The 10,821-nt window shown below is 34.6% G+C and overlaps 1 pseudogene; it reads left to right on the top strand.

Annotated features, from left to right (window-relative positions):
• LOC114035669 overlaps positions 1-10,821 on the top strand; it is a 66,486-nt pseudogene that overhangs the window by 55,075 nt on the left and 590 nt on the right.

Raw genomic sequence — 10,821 nt, forward strand, 5'->3', positions numbered from 1 at the left:
CTATCTATCTATCTATCTATCTATCTATCTATCTATCTATCTATCTACCTGTCTGTCTGTCTGTCTGTCTATCAGTCTATCAGTCTGTCAGTCTGTCTATTTGTCTTTCTGTCCAACCATCCATCCATCTATCTATCTATCTATCTATATATCTATCTATCTATCTATCTATCTATCTATCTATCTATCTGTCTATCTATCTAATATCTTTATGTCTTTGACCTTGTTGGTATACACGCCGATCAGTGGGATCTTTCAGGCGAAAGATATGAACACAATTTACTTTGTAACAAGATCCAAGCAATTGCTAAAAGTTTGTAACAATCAAAACTTCATCTGTCAAATAAATCCTTGAAATGGGAAATTGGCACTGGAAAGGTCACTGGTGCTAACAAATAGGGAATGGGTCAGCGTGAAGAAAGCACCATATTTTAAAAGTATTAATTCTACCATTGTACTTGCAATTCAGGTTAAGGGTGAGAGACGATTTTTAAATGGAAATAGTGTGCCAATCATTAGAGAAATTTACTTCAATGAGAGTGATTTAGAATGTTGTGATTCTGATGAAATGGTTCTGACCCCAGGAGATCCTAGTACATAGTCCTCAATGGTTGAGTATAAGAACTAGAGGCAACACTAGTCATAGTGCTTCATTATCATCAAAGTTTTCATATGTAATTACTATACTCTTAAAAAGAAAAACATATGTAAAAATTCCAACTTCAAAAAAAAAACTACAGTGAGCAGAACTGCTGAGCAAGGATGGACAAATGTTTAAAATCTTAGAATTTTTTTGTTGTTGTCAAGAAAAATATAAGACTGATTCTCCTGTATCACTTCCTGCTTTACTCATCACCATTCTACTCTAACATTCTCAGGAGCAGTAGGGACTTAGGGAATCTGTTTGAATGATTACCTGAAAAATGATTCAGGTTATAAACTCTGCTTCGGGGAGATAAGGAGTTACACTAGGACAAAACTATCAGACGTAGAGGAGATGGAACATAGTGATAAGATCTATAAATAAACAGAAGTCCTGTAAATTGAAGGTGGAGGCAAAGATTATCACAGTACTTGCTCTGTCCTTTCTATTTAGGATTAATCAATGTCACCATTAATTTACTGAGTAATCAGAGGTTACAGGCTAAGAGCTAGAAGACACCTTAAAAAATGTGTATTCCAACCCTCTCATTTTACACATGATGAAACTGAGAGGTAAAATCATACAGATAGTAAGTAGTAAAACCAGGACTTGAACACGGGACCCCTGGTCTCTAAATCTAGTGTTCTTTCCATTGTAACACACTGAATATTAAAGTCCTTTCTCTCTGGCATAGGGAATCTCATCTCTGGTTTTGTGATATCCCAGAGGCTGTCCAATTAAAATTTTATTTTATTTAAAAATAAAAAGTTGGTGGCATAATTCTAAAAAGAAAATATTTATTTTAGTTTCACTTTATTTTGAAATTTTAAATATAAGTTATAGAACATTCTTTTGAATGAGGAAAGGGATGTCAAGAAAATAAAATTTCATGGGGTTAAGGTTTTTTCCTTATTTTAAATATATTTAATTAAATATTCCCAATTATATCTAAAAATTTTAACAAACTTTTTTTTAAAAAAAAAAGAGTCCCAATTTCTCTCCCTCTCTCCCACCCTAACACTTCCTTGACAAGGAAAGAAATTTGATATCAATTATACATGTGAAATGATGCAAAATATATTTCCATAATAGCCATATTGCAAAAGAAAGCAGACAAAAAATAAAACAAGAAAGAGACAGTAAAAATGTAGGCTTCAAACTGTATTCAGCATTCATCAGTTCTCTAAAGGCAGATAGCATTTTTCATCACTGATTTTCTGAAACTGTCTTGGATCATTTTCTTGATCTGAGTAGCTAAGTTTTTCATAACTGATCATTGTTACAGTATTGCTCTTACTACGTACAATATTCTTCTGGTTCTATTCACTTCACTTTGCATCAGTTCATGTGAGAATTTCCAGGTTTTTCTGAAACAATGATACTCATCATTTCTTATAGCTCAGTAATGTTCTATTATAATCATATAGCACAACTTGTTTGGTAATTCCCTAATAGAGAGGTATCCCCTTGATTTCCAATTCTTTGCCACCATAAAAAGAGCTTCTATAAATATTTTTGAACAGATAAAGTATTTTTTTTTTCTTTTTAGTTGATCTCTTTGGGATGCAAATCTAATAACGTGGTATTGCTGGGTCAATTTTTATAAACATTTTGGTTGTAGTACATTTTTATAAACAATTTGGTTGCAGTCCCAAATTGTTCTCCAGAATGGTTGGACTAGTTCACAACTCCATCAACAATGCATTAACATTCCAGTTTTTCCACATCCACTCCAACATTTGTCATTTTCCTTTTCTGTCATATTAGCCAATCTGATAGATGTGAGATAGTATCTCAGAGCTATTTTAATTTTCATTTCTCTATTCAAAAGTGACTTAGAGCATTTTTCTATGTGACTTTTGACAGCTTTAGTTTCTACTTCTGAAAGGTGCCTATTCATATCCTCTGACCATTTGTCAACTGGAGAATGGCTTTCATTTTTTTTTTTACAAATTTGACTCAGTTCCCTGTGTATCTGAGAAATCAGATGTTGCTGCAAATTTTTCCCCAGTTTCCTGTTTTACTTATAATTTTGTCTGTATTAGTTTTGTTGTGCAAAAACTTTTTAATTTCATATAATCAAAATTATCTATTTTATTTCTGTGGTCCTCTTTATTTCTTAATCATAAACTCTTCCGTGGGGGCAGAGCCAATATGGCGGAGGGAAAGCAGCGACTGTCTTGAGTTCTCTCCCAAAGCCCTCCAAATACCTAAAAAAATGGCTCTAAACAAATTCTAAAGCAGCAGAACCCACAAAAAGACAGAGTGAAACAAATTTCCAGCCAAAGACAGCCTGGATGGTTGATCAGAAAGGTATATCATGTGGGGCTGGGAGAGGAACGCAGTGCAGCATGGGCACACAGGCCACAGCGACCCTGGAGCAGGCCTCAGAGAGCTGAATCATGGACAGCTGTGGCGGTTTCCAGATTTCTCAAACCCTGAATGCCAAAGACAACTTAGAAGGTCAGTGGGAAAAGTCTGTGACTGTGGTGAGAGAGGAGCTAGGTCTCAGCCACAAGTCTCAAGTGCGGCCAGGGGCCGCAGCTTTTTCCTGAGCTTCTGGCCCACAGACTGAGGGGGAATCAAGTGGCTGATCAGAGGGGGATTGCAGGGATCTCTTTGCCAGTGCTGAGGCAAGAATCTCTTGCTTTACCGGTGCTTGGATCTGGATCACAGTTCTGAGGGGCAGTCCTAGGGCAAGGAGGAGCATTGGTGTGGTGGAGCTTGTTGTGGTGGTGGAGAGGAAACACCTCGCCCCTTATCATACCACCTTGGAAGAACTGAAAATTTACAGGTCCCTAGAAGTACCTCTGAAAACAGCTGTACCAACCCCCAAAGTTTGGGACAGTACATTCTCCACATTGGAAGCAGACTTTTACCTTAACAAAGAGTTTAAAACTCAAGTAATTGTCCGGGATCATGAGTAAGCAGCGCAAAGAGTCAGACTATATTATCTTACTTTGGTGACAAAGAAGATCAAAACATACAACCAGAAGACAACAAAGCCAAAGCTCCTACATCCAAAGCCTCCAAGAAAAATATGAATCAGTCCCAGGCCTTAGAAGAGCTCCAAAGGGATTTTGAGAAGCAAGTAAGAGAAGCAGAGGAAAAATTGGGAAGAGAAATGAGAGTGATGCAAGAAAATCATGAAAAACAAGTCAACAGCTTGCTAAAGGAGACCCAAAAAAATACTGAAGAAAATAACACCTTAACAAATAGCCTAACCCAAATGGCAAAAGAGGTCCAAAAAGTCAATGAGGAGAAGAATACCTGAAAAACCAAAATTGGCCAAATGGGAAAGGAAGTCCAAAAGTTTACTGAAGAAAATACTTCCTTAAAAATTAGAATAGAGCAATTGGAAGCTAGTGACTTTATGAGAAATCAAGACACTGTAAAACAAATGCAAAAGAATGAAAAATTAGAAAACAATGTGAAATATTTCATTGGAAAAACAACTGACCTGGAAAATTGATCAAGGAGAGAGAACTTAAAAATTATTGAACTATCTGAAAGCCATGATCAAAAAAAGCACCTAGACATCATCTTTCAAGAAATTATCAAGGAAAACTGCCCTGATATTTTAGAACCAGAGGGCAAAATAGAAATTGAAAGAATCCACCGATCTCCTCCTGAAAGAGATCCCCAAAGGAAAACTCTTAGGAATATTGTAGCCAAATTCCAGAGTTCCCAGGTCAAGGAGAAAATATTATAAGCAGCCAGAAAGAAACAATTCAAGTATTGTGGAAACACAATCAGGATAACAAAAGATCTAGCTGCTTCTACATTAAGGGACCACAGGGCATGGAATATAATATTCTGGAGAGCAAAGGAGAGAGTATTACAACCAAGAATCACCTACCCAGCAAAACTGAGTATAATCCCACAGGGGGAAAAATGGTCATTCAGTGAAATAAAGGACTTTCAAGCATTCTTGATGGAAAGACCAGAGTTGAATAGAAAATTTGATTTTCAAATACAAGCCTCAAGTGGAACATGAAGAGGTAAACAGGAAAGAGAAAATCATGAGACTTATTAAGTTTGAACTATTTACATTCCTGCATGGAAAGATGATATTTGTAACTAATGAGACCTTTGTCAGTATTAGGGTAGTTGGAGGGGAAAAATTATATGTACATATATATAGATATAGATAGATAGAGGGCACAGGGTGAGTTGAAAATGAAGGGGTCATATTTGGAGAATAAAATTAAGGGGTAAGAGAGGAATATACTAGGAGAAGGAGAAAGGGAAAGGTAGAATGGGGTAAATTATCCCACAAAAAAAAAAACAGAAAAGAAAAGGCTCTTACAGTGGAAGAGAAACGGGGGAAGGTGAGAGGGAATGAGTGAATCTCATTCTCGTAGAATTTGACTTAAGGAGGGAATAACATACATACTCATTTGGGTGTGGAAATCTGTCTTGCCCTACAGGAAAATGGGGGTGGGGGGAAGGGGACAAGAGAGTAGGGAAATGATAGAGAGAAGGGCAGATTGGGAAAGGGAGTAATCAGAAGCAAATACTTCTGAGGAGGGACAGGGTCAAAAGAAAGAATAGAATAAATGGATGGGCAGGGTAGGATTAAGGGAAATAGAGTTAGTTTTTCACAGCATGTCTACTATGGAAGTGTTTTGCATAACTGCACATATATAACCTATATTTAGTTGCTTGCTTTATCAATGAGGCTGGGTGTGGATGGAGGAAGCGAGAAAATTTGGAACCCAAAGTTTTAAAAACACATGTTTGAAAAAGAATGTTTTCACACGCAACTGGGAAATAAGAAATACAGGAAATGGAGTACAGAAATCCATCCTGCCCTACAGGAAAATTGAAGGGGAAGGGAATAAAAGAAAGTGAGGAGAGATAGAAGGGAAGGCAGACTAGGGGAAGGGGTATTTAGAATGGATGCCATCTTGGGATGGGGGGATGGGCGAGATGGGGTGAAAATTTGGAACTCAAAATCTTGTGGAAGTAAATGTTGAAAACAAAAAAAAAATTAAAATTACCATTAAAAAAATAAAGTCAGAGAACCTGGATTCAAAAAAAAAATCAAAATCTCTTCCTTTATCCATAGATCTGACAGGTGCATTTTCCATGCTCCCCTAAATTACTTAAATTGTCACCCTTTATGTCTAAATCATTTAATTCATTTTGACCTTATCTTGTAATAAGGTATGAGATGTTGGTCTATGCATAGTTTCTGCCAAGCTTCTTTTTGGTTTTCCCAGCAATTTTTTTGTCAAATGGTGAGTTCTTACTCCAAAAGCTTGGATCTTTGAGTTTGTCAAATACTAGATTACCATAATCATTTGCTACTGTATATTTCTATCATAAAAGAATATGGTAGGATCCTTTTACCTATTTTTCAAATAGTTTATATAGTATTGAGATAAAATATTTCTTAAATATTTGATAATATTCACTTGTAAATTCATCTCATCCTAGAGACTTTTTCTTAGGGAGCTCATTTATGGCTTGTTCAATTTCTTTTTCTAATATAAGGTTATTTAAGGATTCAGTAAAACCCTTTAATTAAGCTAGGCAGTTTATATTTTTGTAAATATTCATCCATTTAACTTAGATAGCCAGTTTTGCTGGCATTCAATTGGGCAAAATAACTTCAAATAATTGCTTTAATTTCATATTCATTAATGATGCATTCATCCTTTTCATTTGGTTTTCTTTTTTAAATCAAATTAACCAGTAGTTTTATCTATTTTATTGTTTTTTTTAAATAAAAAGTTCCAAATTTTATTTCTTAGTTCAATGGCTTTTTTATTTTCAATTTTATTAATCTACCTTTTGATTTTTAGGATTTTCATTTTGTTTTCTAATTGAGAATTTTAAATTTATTTTTCTAGGTTTTTTTTTTAGTTGTCAGCCCAATTCATTGATCTGGTTTTTCTCTCTTTTACTGATATACATATTTAGAGATATGCATTATCTCCTAAGTATTACTTTGCTTACATCCCACAAATTTTGGAATGTTTTCTCATTGTTATCATTCTATTTAAATTGACTCACTCTTTAGGATTAGATTATTTAGTTTGCAATTAATTTTAATGTATGCATCCATGGCCCTTTATTAAATGTAATTTTTAAAGGGTTCAATTAATATTTCTGCTTTTTGCATTTGGTTGTGAGGTTTTTAATATCTTAATATATAGTCAACTTTTATGAAGATACTAAGTATAGAAGAGAAAAGGCATATAGTACTCTTTTCTATTCCCATTCAGCTTTCTCCAACAGTTTATAATATATGACTTTTCTGAGATTCTATTCATCTCTTGACTTTTCTTATTTGTTTTATGGTTACACTTATCTAACTCTAAGAGGGTAACATTGAGGTCTACCAGTAGTATAATTTTACTGCCTATTTCCTCTTACAATGAATTTAACTTTTCCTTTAAGAATTGGAATTCTATGCCATTTGTTGCATATATGTTTAGTATTGATATTACTTCATTGTCTATGGTGACTTTTAACAAGATATAGTTTCCCTGCTTAATTCTTTTAAATAGGTCTGTGTTTGCTTTTGCTTTGTCTGAAATCATGATTGCTACTCCTGCCTTTTTTACTTCAGTGGAAACATAATAGGCTCCAGTTCATTATTTTAATTCTGTGTGTGTGTTTGTGTGTATTTCTGTTTCAAGTATGTTTCTTATAAACAATACATTATTGCATTCTGGTTTCTAATCTGTTCTGCTTTCTGCTTCTGTTTTATGGGTGAGTTCATCCCATTCACATTCATAGTTATGATTACTAACTGTGCATTTCCCTCCATCCTAATTTCTTCTTTTTATCTCTCTCTCCTTTTATCCTGTCCATTCTCTAAAGTCTCTTTTGCTTCTGAGCACTGCCTCCCTTTAATCCACCCTCCCTTTTATCACCATTCTCCTTTTCTTTTAATCCCTTCCCCTCCTACTTCTCTGTTGGGTAAAATAGATTTCTATTGCCAATTGAGTGTGTGTGTGTGTGAGTGTGTGTGTGTGTGTGTGTGTGTGTGTGTGTGTGTGTATTTCCCTCTTTGAACCAATTCAGTGACTGAGTTTCAAGTATTCCTCCCCCTACCATTTCCCCTTCCACTGTAAAAGCTCTTCCTTGCATACCTCTTCTGTATGAGATGATTTCTCTCATCTTTCTCTCTCATCTCTCATCTCTCATCATTCTTCCTCTCCTTTCCACTTTCTCCCACAGCATTCCTTTTGCTTACCTATCCTTTTTTTTACATCATTCCAACATACTTGACTCACTCCTATGCCCTCTTTCTCTGTAGAATCCTTCTAACTGCCCTAATAATCATAAAGTCATTAGAAATTACATGTACCATCTTCCCAGGTGGAAAAGTAACCACTTAAACCTTTTTGAGTCCCTTATTATTTCTCTTTTTATATTTCTATTTTTATGCTTCTCTTGAGTCTTGTTTTTAAAGATCAGTTTTTTTATTCAGCTCTAATCTTTTCATCAGGAATTCTTGAAAGACCTCTATTTTGGGGCAGCTAGGTGGTGCAGTGGATAGAGCACCTACCCTGGAGTCACGAGGACCTGAGTTCAAATCTGGCCTCAGACACATATAACACTCACTAGCTGTGTGATTCTGGGCAAGTCACTTAACCCCAACTGTCTCAACAAAACAAAAATAAAGCCCTCTATTTCATTAAAAATCTTTTTTCCCCTTGAAAGATTACATTCATTTTTGTTGGGTAGGTTATTCTTGGTTGTAATGCCAGCTCTTTTGCCTTCTAGAATATCATAGTCCAAGTCCTCTGCTCCTTTAACAAAGTAGTTGCTAAATCTTCTGTGACACTGACTGTGCCTCCATGGTATTTGAATTGTTTCTTTCTAACTGCTTCAAGTATTTTCTCTATGATCTGGGAACTGTGGAGTATTCCTAGGAGTTTTCATTTTGATATCTCTTTCAGGTTGTGATCGGCGGTTTCATTCAATTTCTAGTTTACCCACTGGTTCTAGGTTATTGGGGCAGTTTTATTGATAATTTATTGAAATTATATATCTAGGCTCTTTCTTTGAATATGGCTTTCAGGTAGTCTAATAATTTTTAAATTGTCTTTCCTCAATCTATTTTCCAGGTCAATTGTTTTTCCAATGAGATATTTCATATCTTCTATTTTTCATTCTTTTGACTTTGTTTTACTGCCTCTTGATGTTACATGGAGTCATTAGCTTCCATTTGCTCAATTCTAATTAATATTCTTTGCTTCAGTGAGCTTTTGTGTCTCTTTTTCAATTTGGCCAATTCTGTTTTACAAGGTCTTATTTTCTTCAATATTTTTGTGTCTCTTTTACCAAGCTGTTAATTGTCTTTTCATAATTTTCTTCCTTTCATTTCATTTCTTTACCTACTTTTTCCTCTACCAATTTTATTTGATTTTATTGCTGACACATAGTGTAGTTTCCCTCTTTTTCTCTTTTGATTAAATCTATTTTAGCTTAAGTTTGTCTGAGCTTATGATTACTACCCCTACTTTTTTACGCAATAAATTCTACTCATGCCCTTTATTTTATCTTTGTATGTATCTCTCATTTTTGTGTTTCTTGAAATTTGAATTCAAATTTTTAATCTGCTATCCATTTCTGTTTTATGGGTAAATTCATCCTATTCACATTTTAAGCTATAGTTACTGTGTATTTTCCTCCTTCCTGTTTTTCCTCACTATCCTTCTTACCCTATTTACTCAATCCCTCCTCACTCCTCTACTTTACTTCTACCACCTACTTTGCCCTCTTATTCCTTAACCTATCCACCCCTCCAAGAATCCCTCTCATCCTCTCCTCTACTGCCCTACCCCCTTGCCTTCTTATTTATTTCTGAACTTAGAAGATTTTTTTGCCTTTCTAGATATATATGTTGTTCCCTCTTTAATTCATTCTTGATGAGAATAAGGTTCTAGTACTACCTGCCCTCCCTGCTAAGAGCTTCTTTTGTATCAATTTTTCCTTTCATGCCTCATTTGTATAATCACTCCTTTTTATCTCTCTCCACACAGTTTTACTTGTTTAGAATCACCCCATCATACTCAGCTCTGCCTAAGACTTTCTTTCAAACTAACCAAATAATGATCATAATCAGAAAAGTACTGATATTTTCACATATAAGACAAAAAATTTGACCTTACTGAGTTCCTTATAATTGGTTTTTAATGTTTACTTTATATTTCTCCTGGATGTAATACATCACAATTTCCCTTAAATTCTCTTTTTGTCACAAATATCTGAAAGTTTTTCAGTTCATTACATGTCCATTTTTTCCATTCAGAATTATACTTAACTTTGCTAGGTAAGTTACCCTTGGTTGTAACCCCAGATCTTTTGTTCTGTGAAATATAGTATTCCAAGACCTTCAGTCCTTCAATGTAGTAGAGGCTAGGTCTTGTGTAATCCTTATTGTAGCTCCATGATATTTAAATTATTTTTCTTATTGTTTCCAATATTTTTTTCCCCTTAACCTGAGAACTTTGAAACTTGGCTATGATATTCCTGTAAATTTTCCTCCTGGGATCTCTTTCAGGTGGTGATCAGGGAATTTTTTTTTCCATTTCTGCTTTGCCTTTTTCTTATAGAACTTCACGGCAATTTTGCTTGATATTTTCTTGTAATATTATATCAAGACAGTTTTTTATTGTAATTTTCAGGTAGTCTGACTATTTTTATATCATATCTCCTCTGTTCTCCAGCTTAACTGTTTTTCTGATGAGATGTTCCACATTCTTTTCTATTTTTTTCATTATTTTGATTTTGTTATATTATTTCTTGATGTCTTAGGACATCATCATCTTTCCTTTGCCCAATTCTAGTTTTCAAGGAGTTATTTTCTTCCTTAAGTTTTTGATACTCTATTTCCATTGACTTTCTTTTCATAATTTTCTTGATTTTCTTGGATTGCTCTTATTTTTTTTTTCTAACTTTTCCTCTATCTCTCTTACTTGACTTTTAAAGTTCTTTTTTAAGGTCTTCCAAGAACTCTTTTCATGCTGAGGACCATTTGATATTTCTCATTGAAAAAGGAGTGCCTTTTTTAGTTCCATTATCTTCGTCTGACTATGAACCCAGATCTTCTCTATTTCCATCTATGGTTGTGTTCTTTTTCTATTACTTACTCATCTTTCTCTCTTTCTTCCTTCCTTCCTTCCTTCCTTCCTTCCTTCCTTCCTTCCTTCCTT

This window comes from Vombatus ursinus, unplaced genomic scaffold (genome assembly GCF_900497805.2).
Source record: "Vombatus ursinus unplaced genomic scaffold, bare-nosed wombat genome assembly UNPS02009205.1, whole genome shotgun sequence".
NCBI lineage: Eukaryota > Metazoa > Chordata > Mammalia > Diprotodontia > Vombatidae > Vombatus > Vombatus ursinus.